This window comes from Canis lupus, chromosome 7 (genome assembly GCF_011100685.1).
Source record: "Canis lupus familiaris isolate Mischka breed German Shepherd chromosome 7, alternate assembly UU_Cfam_GSD_1.0, whole genome shotgun sequence".
Taxonomy (NCBI): Eukaryota; Metazoa; Chordata; class Mammalia; order Carnivora; family Canidae; genus Canis; species Canis lupus.
Window position 1 is genome coordinate 73098393 of NC_049228.1, and position 16740 is coordinate 73115132.

At 40.2% G+C, this 16740-nt stretch overlaps 1 protein-coding gene across 7 annotated transcripts in view; it reads left to right on the forward strand.

Annotated features, from left to right (window-relative positions):
* Positions 1-3874: 3874 nt before the first annotated feature.
* ARHGAP28 (Rho GTPase activating protein 28) overlaps positions 3875-16740 on the forward strand; it is a 237580-nt gene continuing 224714 nt past the window's right edge. For 2 of the 7 annotated variants that reach the window (XM_038543821.1, XM_038543818.1), the window contains exons 1-3: positions 10101-11028; positions 12290-12337; positions 14079-14154. The gene's annotated coding sequence lies outside the window, so the exon portion shown is untranslated. Of the gene's footprint in view, positions 4117-4403; positions 6548-10100; positions 11029-12289; positions 12338-14078; positions 14155-16740 lie in introns of those variants that run through there. The other 5 variants (XM_038543819.1, XM_038543820.1, XM_038543825.1 and 2 more) reach the window with 5 other exon arrangements.

Below are 16740 nucleotides of genomic sequence, written 5' to 3' on the forward strand. Positions count from 1 at the left end.
TTGGAGTTCAATTTGCCAACATATAGCATAACACCCAGTGCTCATTCCATCAAGTGCCCCCTTCAGTGCCCGTCACCCAGTCACCCTCGCCCTTTGTTCGTTTCCCAGAGTTAGGAGTCTCTCATGTTCTGTCTCCCTTTCTGATATTCCCACTCATTTTTTCCTCCTTTCCCTTTTATTCCCTTTCACTATTTTTTATATTCCCCAAATGAATGAGACCATATAATGTTTGTCCTTCTCCGATTGACTTATTTCACTCAGCATAATACCCTCCAGTTCTTTAGAATTATAGTTCTGTTCCTGGATCTCTGAAACTCTTTTCCCCTCCCTCAAAATACTAGTAAATTATCATCTCTATATTCTCAACAAAATGCATTATGCAAGTAGTCAAAATTCTATCACCTTCATTTATTGGTTGAGAAAGCAGAGAGGTTCAATGAAATACCTAAAATTAAGTGAGCTAGAAGACAGGTAGGAACTAAGAGCAGTTTAGGTGTTCTGACCCTGTCCTAGGTTCTATGCATTATGTCTGGAAATTTAGGTGATTAAGACTGCAAAAATCATGTAAAGTCAACATTTTTTCCCCCTCACAGAATCCAAATAACTTATGATCATCTTTATCTTGGATTTGTGTGCAAGTCTGTGCTGGAGTGAAGCCACCAGTAGTCTGTAACACTCCCTTGTTTGTGACTGCTTCACTTCTGCTGTCTTTACAACAGTAGTCTGTACTGTGACTGTATGCTTTTCATGTCTGGCCCATCATGGAGCTGAGATCAGCATAGTTCAACACTTGTACATAGGCTGAGTCTAGAATTTCACTCCCGGGGCCTTGTCCTGCCACTCCATGCCCAATACCCTCTTAAAGCCTGTATCCTGTGCCAGGCACCATGCTAAGCACTTTATATGCACCCCCTTATTTAATCCCTTATGATGTTATTATTATCATCCCCATTAAATAGGCTGAAGTTCACTTGCCCAATTTGTGAAGTTGGGATGTGACAAAGCCAGGATCCAAACCCAGGCAGTTTGACTCCAGAGTCCTGGCACTTATTCATTATGCCACTTACCTTAAATTTCTACCTGGAAGTCATGTGATTGTCACATTTTGTCAATCTCTAAATAATAATACTGCTTTTCCTTCTGGGGGACACCTTTCTCACCAGCTTCCAAGCCAAGTTCTCTCCTTCTGCATCAATCTCTACTGGATAATGTTTAACCTAAGAGGCAGAGCCCAGTGACAGTTCTCATTTTTTAAGAAACCTCATGGACTTGGGATTGTATTTCCCTTGTGTAAACTGGTATTGGATCTCAGGCTCCTCAAGGCTCTCTGTCATCCCCCAATGCTGTGCTGACTCCGCAAAGCAGTGAGTGATAAATTGCTTGCTCTTTCGGCTTCTGTGCTTTAAAAATGCAGTCATCCGTCTACATCCCACAATTTCTGTGTCATTGTCAATGATATCTGATAACATTTGTAATCTGGTAAGGTGAAAGAGCCTCCCAGGTGTTAAGATACATATTGTGACACAGCATTTTAAGTCCCTTACTGCATTCTTAAACACTCCAGCAGAGACAAAGTTGAACAGGACTGAACATAGCACATTTTTTGATGAGTATCAGTAAACTTTTTTTTTTTAATTTTTATTTATTTAAGAGAGAGAGAGAAAGAACATAAGCAGGGAGTGGCAGAGGGAGAGAGAGAAGCAGACTCCCCACTGAGTGGGAAGCCTGCCTCAGGGCTCCATTCCTGGACCCCAGGATCATGACCTGAGCCGAAGGGGCCCTGAGTATTAATAAACTTTTGAGAGTTGTCAAACTTCTGAAGTTGCCAGGATTGCCAAATGCTTTTATGACATCCAGGGATGTACTTTAGAGACATTTGTGCTATTTTCTTCACGTTTCTGTGCACTAAAACTATGCGTGTTGTAATGTATGTTGATCTTACATACATCAAGCTTTTCATTAGCTGGCCCAGTAGTTTCTAGCTAGGATTTGCATTTTCATTGCGAAGGTTACCATTTGAAAAAGGTAATATTTTGTTTAATGTAAGATACCCAGCATTGATTAGCACTTCAAGCGATCATGAAAGTTTGGTACATGAAAATTGGAATTTCTACCAGGACACTTGCTTCTAAATCTGTGTTTTTGAGATAGATATCCCTCTGGGAAGCCAGTAATTGACTGCATTTTAATGTATACACATCTATCCAAAAGCCCTATTTACACAAAAATCATTAGACTTAGTCACAGAAGGATTAGAACTATAATTCGCTAACTTGTTAATAGTTCTTCTGATTTTAGTGGGGTCTGCCGAGGCTACCCTACTTTGTCATCAAAAGTCATTAAAAAAATAAGATAATGGTTATACAATTTAGACTGGACATTGGAAAGCCAAGTTGCAAGAAGAAAGACTTCTTTCCTAATGGGGGGTCCAGATATATACAGAAAATATCTACTAGTGAGTGTCAAGAGCAGAGACAGAGATGCTGATATAGCAGAGTTGTTTAGAGTTGTGAGACAACAGCCCCTTTTGCTCTGAGAGTTATTGAAAATTTCCACTGCCTTTGAAATTCAAATTCTCAGAGCCTTCTGCTGAGCCCCTCTCTGACTAGCTCCTTTGAACTTAAGTGTCTTTTCTTGGCCTGCTATCAGGTCCTCTCAGTCAAGACCTTCTGGATTCAAGCCCCCTTCCCTAAGAAGGAGAGGGTTTCACCACTGTTCTAGCTTGAGTCTGGGAATGGAGAGGGGTATAAATCTTGAGCTGGGTCTTTTAACTCCCAACTATGTTGAGGCTGTAGGGACTTTCCATTTCAAACCACCATGGCCACTGGTGTATCCACTGTTATCCACTGTTGGGATACCCACTATTCCATACTTGGTGGTCCACGGGCTGAGGGAAGTGTCTAAGTGCAGACCAGAATCTTTCCTGTTGGATCACACGTTGCTTTGTGCCTTCTCAGGACAGGAGAAGGTGGTGTTCACTCAGATGCTGACACAGTGAGCACCAGATGGCCTCAAGCAATTTCCCCGGTGCACCTGACAGGAGCTGAACTAAGTATTAACATTGATTCTGCTCCTCTGCACTCAGTTCTCCCTGTAGACAATCCTCCTTAGCCTGGGTAGTCTGGCTCTATTTTCTTTTTTTTCTTTTTTTTTTTTTTTGGCTCTATTTTCTTTCTTTCTTTCTTTCTTTCTTTCTTCTTTCTTTCTTCTTTCTTTCTTTCTTCTTTCTTTTCTCTCTCTCTTTCTTTCTTTCTTCTTCTTCTTCTTTCCTTCCTTCCTTCCCTTCCTTCCTTCCTTCCTTCCTTCCTTCCTTTCTTTCTTTCTTTCTTTCTTTCTTTCTTTCTTTCTTTCTTTCTTTCTTTCTTTCAAAAGATTTTACTTATTTATTCATGAGAGACACAGAGAGATGCAGAAACATAGAGGGAGAAGCAAGCTCCCTGCAGGGAGCCGGATGTGGAACTTGATCCCAGGACTCCTGAGCCAAAGGCAGATGCTCAACCACTGAGCCACCCAGGTGCCCTTTATTCTCTTTCAAACTATTGTTCCTATTTATACATGCCATACTTTGCTCCTTAGAGTATTTGTTTTTAATTCTTAAAATATATTCCCATCCTCTAAACACAGAAACAAAAGTCTACTCTTGGTTTTTACTGTCAAAGCTCACCAGTGTTAGGAACCAGTGGATGGACCCGCCCCCTTCAAGGCCGCCCCGCCCCCGCCTGAAGAGGCCCCGCCCCGCCCCTCCCCGCCCCGCCCCCGCCTGAAGAAGCCCCGCCCCGTAGCCACGTGGAGCGCAGGCGTCGAGGGCGAGCCCACGCCGTGTCTACTGCGCAGACTCGGAGCTGGCTGAAGCCCCGCCTCCCTCCTTGTCCCGGTCGTCGCCTCAGCACGGCTGCCCCGGTGGCGCGGCTTTGAAGAGCCCTGCCTCGTGTTCTCCGGCTCCGTGTGCTTGAAGAGAAGGAACGGGCGAAGGGGACGCGCGACTGCCGAGCCCCGCCGGCCCAGGATTCCTCCGGGAGCCCCGGGAAGCCGTGCGTGGGACGGGCCGGGCGGCCGCGGCCTCCCTGCGACCCCTGAGAGTCGGCCCCGGGGAGCGGGAGGACCAGCCCGGCGCGGGTGGGGCTGGGAGCCCGGGGGCGCGGGGGCGCGGGGGCCTGATGCGCATGCGCGCGCCCGGGGGAAGCGGGAGAGCCCCGAGGATTCCGGCAGAGCTGAGTCTGTTGGCCAGACAGGGAGGGGGGGGCCTGCTGTCCTTGTCCCAGGCTTCGGACCCCCCCCCCCCTTTATAAAAAAGATTTTATTCATCCATTCATGAGACACACACACGCACAGATGCAGAGACACAGGCAGAGGGAGAAGCAGGCCCCGCGCAGGGAGCCCGACGCGGGACTCGATCCGGGGTCTCCAGGGTCACGCCCTGGGCTGCAGGCAGCGCCAACCGCTGAGCCACCCGGGCTGCCCGGAAGCCTCTTTGTTACCTTTTCGGACGGTACTTGGTAGTTTGGTCCCAGAGTTTCTTCAACAGTTTCCGTTCGCATGGGTTTTTATCTGTGAAGTATTTATTGGCAGAAATTAAGACAGAAAATTTCGAGTCTCAGTTCATTTAAGACTCAGCATCGAGTCCCTTACATCCTAACATGGTCATGAAAAATACCTGATTACCGAAGAATGGCATCGTTTTACCGTTTTGCTGGTCTCCGTCTGCATTCAGTCTGTTGTGGTATCACATATCCTGTAGTCTCTGGAGCACTTCACTGTACCCTCCAGAGGGAATGAGGCTGAAAAAGATAAATAACTTATTGGTATTATTGTGAATAATATATTAATATTGGATTTGCCGACTGCCTGAAAGGGTCCGAGGAGCTGTAGAGTCCCTACTCTGAGAACCTCTGGATTAGGAGATTGGGAAATGCCATCCGACCTCCGTAGGGAAGCAGATCAGGGTGCTTGAAGGCTGCTGCCAGGAACACCCACCTAGAGATGATGGTTTTCTGACATCCTTTGGATGCTATTGTTATAGGAACACTGATTGCATCAAAATTATGTTTCTTAGAAATACGTGTCCCTGATTTTTCATCCAGTGCGAGCATTTAGCGTGGGATGAGAGGCTTTGGTTTCATAATGCTGTGATAAGGGAAGAGTCGTTTATCCCACACAGATTCCCGTTTTCTTATCTGTTCTTTTTATTTGGGGCATCATTATAGATTCTATGAAGTGAAGTTCTGGTTTCCCTCAATCTTCATATCTGCTCTTTTTCTACATTTCCTTTGTGGGCCATTTCTCTACCTAAATGTGCAGAGGGGAGCGGACAAGAGGGAATTCCATCCGTTGTGATAGAAATGGACTGAGCAATTCTCAAACCACAAATGGGTATCTTTCCTGGTGAACGATGGACAGCTTTCTGGTGCAGTGAGGAACATTGGTTCCTTCTCAGGACAGGAGACTTGTAGTGCCTAGAGCCCTTTCTCTTTATACCGTTTCCTTAGATGATCTCACCTAATCTCATGGCTTTCTGCGTTTTTATTGTCAGAATACATTATCTGCCACCACTGTTTCTAATTTGAGTTCCTGGCTCAAAACTTAGCTGTCTGTATGACGTCTCCACTTTTGTATCTTGAGGACAACTCAGACTCAACGGGGTGAAACCGTTTTTCCAATCTTTCCCTTTGATGTATGCACTTAGTCTAATCCTTCAGTTTCCCCCTCATATTCTAAATTGCTTAAAATGTAAATCTGGAAGTCATTCTTGAGATCTGGTTGTTTGGACTTTTTATATTTCAACGTATCACCTAGTCTTACTCATTTTAATTCTAAATTATATCTCAAATACATTAGCTTTTTTACTGCTACTACCCTAGTCCAAGGTTTCCTGGACTCTCCAGTAGCATCCTTATTTATTCTCCTTGTATCCGCATATATCATTGCCCCTTTTCCAATCTGCCTCCAAATCTTTTAAAATCAGAAGTATGAGTATATTCCCTATCAACAGTTTTCTGTGACTTCTCAGTGTTTTTAGGATAAAGCTCAAAATTCTCAACAAGGACTCTAAGATACCTTGTGATCTGTCCCTGCCTACCTCTCTAGCTTCTATCTCTATCACTCATTATAGTTCACTCATAGTGCGTTTTATTCATTCAATGGTCAACATTTAGGATTGAGCCCACAATTTGTGCCAGATACTGTTGAGGCACAGAGGACACAATGGTGAACAAGGTCAGGGATCCTGTCCTCATGAAAATTATATTCTAGAGCAAGGCATTAGGCTACAAGTGACTGTACCAATAAATGTCAAAGATAATTTCAGAGGGTAAAAGTTCTACAAAGAAACAAAACATAATGTGATAGAAAGTGATGACAAGCTACCTTGAACTGGCTGGTCAGGGAAGACCTCTCTCTATGAAACTGAGCTCAGAATGACAAGAAGAAACCAGGTCAGCCATGTGAATATATGGGAACAGAACATTCCAAGTGGTGATGACAACAAAGTTAAAAGCTCTGAAGGAGAAACAAGTTTGTTTATGAAGTAGACCAGTGTGGCTGGTTCATGGTGAGCTAGCATATTCATTTTCTATTACTGCTACAACAAATTACCATAGTGGCTTAAAAAAACACAAATTTACTGTTTTACAGTCCTGGAATTCAGAAGTCTGAATGGGTCTCACTGGGCTAAAATCAAGGTGTCGGCAGGACTGCCATCCCTTTCTGGAAACTCTAAGGGAGCATATATTTGCTTGCCTCTTCCAGCTTCTAGAGGTTGCTCACACTGCTTGGCTCGTGGCCCTCACCCTCTACCTTCAAAGCAATGTGGGTTGAGTCTCATAGTGCACGTTGATGAAATTGTTTCTGTCATCACATCTCATTCTCTGACTCTTGTGACTTTCTGTTCTACTTTTTAAGAAACCATTTGGTTACATTGTACCACCTAGAGAATCCAGGATAACTTTCCATTAAGGTCAGTTGATTAGTGGCCTTAATTTTATCTGCAACCTCAATCCCCCTTAGTTATAAAAGGAACATATTCACAAATTCCAGGGACCCGGGGTGTGGATATCTTAGGGAGGGAAACATTCCACCTACCACAGGAAGAAGAGTATAGAAGATGAGGACAAAGATGCGGGTTTGGACCAGATTATGACAGGCAAGAAGACTAAGTTAAGGAGTTTGGATTTTATTCCAAAAAAGGGAAACCTTTTGGAAAGTTGAAGCAGAGCTAGAGTGATTGGAATTGCATTTTAAAAGGAACATCTGTTTGTCATGTGGAACTGGATTTAAACAGGGAAAGAATGACAGTAGGGAGATTAGTTAAAGAATATATAAATTTGTCTGTGCTTGATTAGTTGGATTAAGGTGATAGTGATAGAGGTGGAGAGAAATGAATGATTATAGGATATATTTTGAATATAAAAACTTGCAAATATATGGAGGCAAAGGAAAGAGAAGAATGAAGGATGAGGCTCTCACTAAGAAAGGGAAGGCTAGATGATCAGTAGGTTTGAGGAGATGGGAATACATTTTTTCCCATGCTAACTTAGAGAGTTACATTTGATATTCAAGTAGAGATGTCCAGAAAGCAATTATATATAAGAGTCTGAATCTCAGTGGAAAATGAGGTCTAGAGGTACGTATTTGAGAATTACCACCTAAGTGGGATTAAGGCCGTATGGGTGATATCTAAATTTTAGAGATATAAATACAGAAAAATGAAGGACCTAGGGCCAAACCCCAGGTTCCAGTATTAGGAGTCAAGCAAAAGAAGAGCCAGCAAAGAACTGAGAAGGCTAGCCAAGAGATTATTTTCAGTTTTTTCATGAGACAAGGGGAATGATTAGTAGTTTGAATGCCAGTGAGAGATGAATGAGGTGAGAGAAGTGCCTGTTGGATTTCCAATATGGTAATCATTGCTGACCTTAAGAATGGCTTGAATGGCAGAGATGGAAACCTGAATGAAGAGTGCTAAAGAGAGAAACAGGGGTGAGAAAGTAGTGGTGGCTATTAGAGACACTTCATCTATATTAAAATATGTTATGTGCCATCCCAATTTGAGCCCTTTGCAGTCTGTTTCCTCTGCCTGGTATCTATTTCTACTTTACCACACCCTCCCCTGCCACATCGTTGGTCCTTGTTAAGTTCAGCCACGTACTTTAAACCTCAGCACTTATATCCCTTCCTTTGAGAGGCCTTTCCTGATTATCCCCCCCCACACACACACACACCCCACACATATACATTATACACGTCAGCCAGTAAAGTCTTAAGACGGGATGATTTCTCTTCTCATTATTGTACTCCTAATATGTAGCACAATGTCTAGCACAGAGTAGTTTCTCAATATTCAGCTCATTTATTCAACTCACTCACTGAATCAGTGAATAAATTAATGTAATATTTTAGTACCTTGGATGAATGACAGTCTTTGGTGTTCTTTTCTGTAGTTCATTGTTTACGTGTGGTATTTGGTAGCTACTCATGAAATCATACGAAGATCAGGAACACTTTGATTAACAGCTAATAAATATTTTTGGCCTGAAAAACAGTTCAGCATCTTTTGCAACAGATTCTTGATGAAGAGCTTCATAAGTCATTTTAGCTTTGACATTGAAGAGCTACATGGTGTTCCCAAAGGCTAAGGGATAGCAAAAAGCTGTTCTGAACGTATGGAATGTATTTTTTGTGTTTCTTATTATTGATTAGCTAGGTCAGATTGGGAGACCACTTAAACTCTCTGGGCCTAAGTGTCTTTATCTGTAAATTGCCCACCAAATAAAATATGTGAGAACACTTTGAAAATTCTAAAGTACTATGAAAATCTAAAATGTTATTACCATAATGATCCCTTTTCAATACAACTCCTGTTACCAAAACGGAAAGATGAAAAAATACCCCCACTTGCTTCCCCCCTTTTAAACTTGGTATCCTCTGAACGGGACTTACAGTAAGAGTAGATGGCATTAAACCTTTTATCACTTGTTCAGAAGCCAGGTTCTCTAGTATTTTTATTTGGATTCTATTGGTACTGTAATGCGTTATCTGTTCTCTCTGTTCATTTACTTCTAATGGGAAGAAACAAGTCATTGTTGGACTTGGAATCTGTAGGCACAAGATGTGCCCTTCTTGCTATTCAGAAATAGAGACTCTAAAAACATGAAATTTGAAGTGTTTCTTCAGGATGGTATGGGGATTTGAGGTGAAGAATTTGAAAAAGGCCAGTATTTCACCTAACAAAAATCTGCAAATATGAAAATGCCTTTGTGCTACAAGTAATCTAATTTGTCTATGTAAAGTAATTTTAAATATAGAGTAATTTTCACAAATCATATAGAAGAATCCATTTTATTACTTTACAGCTGTCCATTTCTAAATGTGTGTTATATTACTACCATACTCAGTGCAGTGATTAGGGTTCCAAGGATAGAAGTACTTAGACCTTGGTTCAAGTTTCAGCTTCACTGCCTGCAAGCATATGGTTGTATGCAATTTTTTAACCCCTCTAAATATCGGTTTCTTCATCTTTATTTTTTCTTTATCTTTAAATAGGAAGTTTTTCATAGGATGTTGTGAGAACTAAATAATATTGAAAAAATAATTTAGCTCATGTAAGTGGTCAGTAAAGATTTATGTTATCATTATATATATTGTAAATCATAATATTTATAATAAGTGTATTAATACAGTTTTGTTACTCATAATTATATTGATTAATATGAAACACATGCATTATATTTCAGTGTTAATTAATAATATAATTAGTGTAATATTCGTATATTGGTTTATATTTCTAGTATCTTCCTGTTATGGGTTGAGTTCTATCTGCCCTCTGCAATTCATCTGTTGAACTCTTAATACTCAATGTCTCAGAATGTGACCTTACTTGGAGATATTGCCTTCCCAGAGGTAATCAAGTTAAAATGAGGTCATTAGGATGGTCCCCCATCTAGTATGATTGGTGTCTTTTTAGAAAGGGGAAATTTGTTTTTTTTTTAATTTAAAGATTTTATTTATGTATTCATGAGACACACACACACACACACACACACACACACACAGAATGGCAGAGACACAGACAGAGGGAGAAGCAGGCTCCATGCAGGGAGCCCGACATGGGACTCAATCCAGGGTCTCCAGGATCACACCCTGCGCCAAAGGCAGCACTAAACCGCTGAGCCACGAGGGCTGCCCAAAAAGGGGAAATTTGAAAAATGATATGCACACAGGGAACAAACCATGTGAAAATGAAGGCAGAGATCAGAGTGATGCAAGGAATGACAAGATTGCTAGCAGACCGCCAGAAGCTAGGCATGAGGCATGAACAATTTCTCCCTCACTGCCCTCAGAAGGAACTAGCTTTGCTAGGAACCTTGATCTAGGGCTTCTGGCCTCCAGAACCATGAGAAAATAAATTTCTGTTGTTTAAGCCACTCAGTTTGTGGGTACTTTGTTTGGGCAGACCTAGCAAACTAATACACTTGCTCACCGGAAAAGTGAGTGAGAGCTGTCAGATGGATTTTAGGGCGCTGCAACATAGGCAGGAACACCAAGGGAGTTCTCCCACACTTTCTGTCATTGTCTACTATTAAAGTCCTACTTACCTTTCAGATCTAATTCCAGAGCCATTTCCTCTACAAAGACTTTCCCAGTCTTCTGGTTAGAAGCAATTGCTTCCCCTTTGGTGCTCATAGCAGAAAAAGGCAAGCGTTATTTCCCTAGTTCATCCTTTCCCTCTCTAAGTCATTCCTCAAATGAAGCTAGATTATCTCATGTAAGAATCACCCCTGTATTCTGCTTGATTTTTCACCCCTGTCACCATTCAACTCCAAGAGTTTTGAGAGCAAGGGATGTATGTCATTCATTTGGGGTGTGTCAGCCCCATCCCCTCTCAGCTAGTGTAAAGTTCAGTGCTTACATGGAACATACCATGGATGCTCAGTAAATATTTCAGGAATTGAACTAATTTTCTCTTCCTGTTTCTTCTTCTTCACTGCACTGTGAGAAAACCTTTTAGAGAGGGAGGAAGTAAAGTTAGCTGGGTAGGTAAGTACCTAAAATATCCTTTTTTGTTGTTGAGGCTTAGGGAAAGGGAACTTGTGGCCAAAAAAGCAGCTGGGGTTGGGTGGTTGATATTAGGAAGTTTAGGGCACAGAGCCAAGAAAATTAAGTTTTCTCACTTGAGGGGGAGAGGATAGGATTGGACTGATAGCCTGGAGAGCAGTTCAGGGCTGAAAGTCTGAGGTTGTTCAGGTTGGGAATCCTGGCTGTCACTCTGAGAAGAAAGGTACAGTTACAGTGCCAAAACACATCAGTATTGGGGTTGTATGGGTGTGGGGAGGATAAGAGGGAAATGTTAGGGGAACCAAAAGGTCACTTTTGTCCAGCTCCTAGTCAGGAAGGAGAACCTGGGACCACACAAAAATCACAACATGTGATAAATACAGATGAATGTATCTGAACTATAATACAGAATATTGAAACAGGAGTAATTCAGAAAAATGTGTCATGCATGGTTGCTGTTGTTACAGAAATGGTAATGGATATAGGCCTGATGTGAATGGTCTTTCCTTCTAGTTTCTTTTGTTTATTCCCCCAGCCTATCTTGAGTATCAAACTGACAGACATTTTCATTGTGTTTTTGTCTTAAGAGTAGATGAATTGATTAAAATACTGGTTCTCTATAGTCCTCACTGGATTTTTCCCCCACTATTTTAAATTTACCCCCTTTGCTCTAGGATCTCCTAAGACAATTTAAATTCTTTTTTGTTATTTCCCAAGATCAAGAGAATTTCTACTTTGCTTGGGGATATCCTGTGTCTGTCTTAGTGGCTTAAGGAATTTTACCTCCTTCTTCCATTGTTCCATAATGTATAAATGAATAGGACTTACAAAGACATTTTTTCACTGGATACTGCCTTCTAGCATAATACCTATATCACTAATCCCTTGAGTTTAAGGGAATTTCAGTATATTTTTATTTGTAGGCAGTGCTAGTTTTCAAAGGTAGAGAATGCAATTGATAGGAGTGTGGTCAGCCACAAAGAAGTGTAAGGTACTGTTTTTGTAATTGGGCCATTTTTTTCAAAGTTAACTGTAAAATAGACTATGATAAACATGAATTATGTATGTATATAGTAGTATAACTTTGTCTCTAACATAATCTGTTTTCAATGTATAGGTTATAGTCATGTTACGTTTTTCAGAATTTTATATGCGCTGCCTTTCACAATTATTCTCTATGGTCATATCCTGAGAATGGGCTTATGTTTTCACCAAGCACTTCCAAAATTCTGTCTTTGAACAGCTCTCTTCAATCTCCCGGGAGTGAGTTTGTATGCTGTATTGAGGAGAGGTGAGCTTTGGGCAAATAAAATGATACATGCTCCTCATGGTGAAAGAAATAAGCCAATAAACTTGTGACTTTTTTTTAAGCTAATGAATTTTTACCATTATAATTTGTAGCAGATCCAGAAAATTTTTCCACCATGTTTTTTTTTTTTTAAGTAAATGAACAGTTAGGGAACCATGTATGAAGGATTGGAAAGAATTGTATATTTAACTCCATGTACTTATTATTCTTAACTTCCCTTTGACCCTTGCTCTGAAGACTGTCTTCTATGTGGATTTGAAGAACATGTTCAAAGATATTTTAAAAACTGCCATATACTTAAGTTGATGTATATGCTTAAAACATGGTATTTGGCTACAGAAAACAAGGGAGCCTGTACTGTGAACTGTAGCGTAACTGAAGTGCTAGAGGAGTTGAACAGAGGTGGTGGAGTATGGTTGTTAAATAGTCAAGCCTGAGTTCAAATCCCAGCTCTGCCACTTAGTAGCTGTGTGACTTTGGACAGATTATTTAATTCCTCTGTGCTACAGTTCCTTTTTTAATGAAACTGTGGGAATGCCTTATAGGTTTTTATAAAGTTAAATTAGTTAATATTTATGAAGTAATGAAAATAGTGCCTAGCTCATAGTAGGTATAAAGTAAGTGTTACATTAAAATTCTTCCCATAATTAGCAATAAAAATATTTTGATGGAATTTCAGCTATACATTCCTTTGGGTAAGTATTAAATAACTACATTATCATATGGGGTTTTATTTTGAAAAACTTGACCTTATTTTTGGGCCTGGTCAATTGGAAATTATGAAAATAACTAAACACATTTTGTCTGAAAAGCTCTTCACATTCCCCCAAATCAGGTCAGGCAAGGGCAGAGTGCTGCAGACCCTTGTTGCCTAAGAAGTTTCTGAGTGGTACTAGGGAAACTGAATAGGCAGCAATAGGAGAACATTTCACTTTGGCTTTTGTGACTCAAAGTGAATTGAGTTATCAAGCAGTACTTTTCCTGAAGTTATGTGCTATTTTGTATGTGTTTACAGGTGGAAGGGAGGTGGATTAAGGAAAACAACTGTTTCTGAAAAATAGCAGACGCATACTATATGCACTTTGCTGTTTCCAATAATGACATATGGTGGGGATCTCTTCTTAGTAGTAATATAGAGGTATTCTTGCTTCCTTTTTTGTAGCTTCATAGTTTTCTGTGGTCTCATCCAGCCTGCTATCTATGAACACTTGGGTTACTCCCATCTTATGCTATTACAAATGGTGTCAAGAATAACCCTCTGCATATATCTTTGCAGATATACCTCTGCTGGTATATCTTTGGTTAGATTGTTAGATGTCAGATTGCTGAGCTAGAAGCTAAAGGCATGTGGTTTTGCTAGAAGTTGCCAAAGTGTCTGTTAGTATACCGTTTTGAATTCCCATCAGCAGTATATGAATTCCTGTTTCCCCAAGGTGTCAGCAACAGATTTCATATGTTTTTACTTTTGAAAAAAATCGGCATATAAGTGGGCCCACGAGTTCAAATGCATGTTGTTCGAGCTCAAATGCATGTTGTTTAATGGTCAACTGTACTTGTGTGGTTTAATATTCTACATTTAATCTCTGATCCTTTTGAAGTTTATCTTACACTATGAACTGGGCACTGTGCTTTGGGCTACCTGGGGAGTGACAGCGATGGATTGGACGGGGATTTGGGGAAAATGAAATACAAAGTTGTATATGATACTATCTCTGTTTCACAGTGCTATTATTAGAAGAAGAATAGCTCAAAACAGCTCTTTAGAAGAATTGAATAAATGGATACCATGAGTCTGTATGGTAAGATAATATAGTAAGGAAATCTGTTCTTTCTAAATGAACTTAATTATATACTTGAGGGCACAAAAGATATTCTTAAAAGAGAATGAGATAAATTCTAACAAATGTGTTTATAAAATAAAATGATACAAAAGAGTATTATTTCATGGGATAGACAAGAAAAGAACCGCAAGTGAAATGACAGGAGAGGGGATCCCTGGGTGGCTCGGTGGTTCAGCGCCTGCCTTTGGCCCAGAGCGTGATCCTGGAGTCCCGAGATCAAGTCCCATGTCGGGCTCCCTGCATGGAGCCTAATTCTCCCTCTGCCTGTGCTCTGCCTCTCTCTCTCTCTCTCTCTCTGTCTCTGTCTCTGTCTATCATGAATAAATAAATTAAAATTTTTTTTAAAATGACAGGAGAGGTGAATTTTAAAGGATGATTCGGAACTCCACAAAGTGAAGGTTAAAGGAGGGTATTATTAGCAGAGAGAGCGTTTTGTGGTTTGGAAGTATTTGCTGTGTTCTTGAAAAAGTGGAAGAGTTCCCTTGACTTGGGCATCTACCACATAGGAGGAAGAGATGAAAGTGGGTACTCAGTGATCAAAGGTGAGGAAATATTGTTCTAAAGGGCCAGTTTGTAATTATTTTAGGCTTGCAGACCATATGATCTGTGTCACAATTATTCAGTTTTCCTGTTGTAGCATGAAAGCTGCCATAGACAGTATATAAACAAATGAGTGTGGGTGTATTCTAATAGAATTTTATTTACCAAAAGCAGGTGGCAGTCCAGATTTGGCCCATGTGGCATGGTTTGCCTTTCCCTGGATTGAAAGATTGGAATTGGAGAGCAAATGAGGATGGGGAGTGTTGGAAGCACAGAAAAGTCTAGGGAAAAAGTCACAGCAACATTGTGTTTTTGTTTTAGCATCCTCAGAGAGCTAAAATTTCTAGTGTGGCTGCTACCGCAATGTAATTTTGCAGAAATATAATGTAAATTTTAGATGGAAATCCTCTTAACCTTTTTTTAAATTTTTTATTTATTATTTTGCAGAAATATAATGTAAATTTTAGATGGAAATCCTCTTAACCTTTTCTTTTAAATTTTTTTATTTATGATAATCACAGAGAGAGAGAGAGAGAGAGAGAGAGAGAGAGGCAGAGACATAGGCAGAGGGAGAAGCAGGCTCCATGCACTGGGAGCCTGACGTGGGATTAGATCTCCGTCTCCAGGATCACACCCTGGGCCAAAGGCAGGCACTAAACCACTGTGCCACCCAGGGATCCCCTCTTAACCTTCTATATTGAAAAAACATGAGTTGTAGAAACCAGAAAAGAATGACAATCTCATCTTGCCTTGCCCAATGGGGGCTGTGAAAGCTAAATCTTCTCAAAATTTGGGTAATCTTAATCCAGCTATAAGCAAGTACCACCCTGTGCCAGAACTCCCTCAAAATGGGGAATTTTGACATAGGAAATCAGCCTCTAAGTGCGGTAATTAGCCAGGGGTGTCATTTTGATGGTTAAAATTTCAGAAAGCTTAAAAACTATTCAAGCATTATATAGAAGTCTGATGAATTAAATCCGAGAGCAAAAGAGAAAAAAAACCTCTTGATGAATTGAATGGGATGCCTAAATTGGATCTGAACGTGGATTAGGTAGATTCTAAATATTTCTCAGACTTGCAGATTCTACAAATATAAGCAGCTTAATAACAAAGCTTATGAGAATGTTTGTTTTTGACCAGCTGTCATACGTTGGAGAAGTTCAGCTGTGTCATTGCATCTTCATTTTAGTAACGGTGCAAATGCTTATTAATTATGTGTTCCAAATCTATCAGTCTGAGTACAAATCTTAGTCACAAGGGTGATAACTATTATAAAATTCTTATAATCTTAAAAATAAAAAAATGGACTCTACATCTTTGAAGGAAAAAAATCTAAGCATTATCTAAGTGAGAATGGCAACATCAATGATATTTCCATAATTATTGATTTATATAAGTGTGTAAGTCCGTTATTATAGAATTACTTTTTAATTTTTATAATTTACTAGGGAGAGTAAGGATAGTTACTGAGCAGGATAGTTACTGAGAATGTTAGCTAGAAGCAAATTGTCTTTCATCAGAATGAAAATTTCATGTTAATACTAAATGAAATTTCTCCAATGTATCTCCATATATTATGACAAATACTTTTTGAAATAGAGATAACCTGGCCATTCACATGACTCCTTTCTTGTTTGTTTAAGTTGTCAGGAAAGAAGCAGGCATGAAATGTGTTTTCCCTGTTTTTCCAATTATTACTTACACTGCCTTCTGTGCTTTTCTTTTTCTCTTCACTATTTTCAACAAATAAAGCTCTTCCATGTAATAACATATATTTAAGCTCCTTAACCTCCTTAATCAGTGGTCTCTGACATGGATAAAGGCCTTGAAAGTGAGTGAGTGCTTAAACCATCCATTATATTTGAAAGTTGGGATTTCATTTCCCAGGCTCCCCCTAGAGACTTGTGATGATGGAGGTAGGGGTTGGTGGAGGTGAGCAAAGGGTTAAAAAGTAATTGTGATTTAAATATACACCATGTCCCAGGCACCGAACTCTTTTCATAA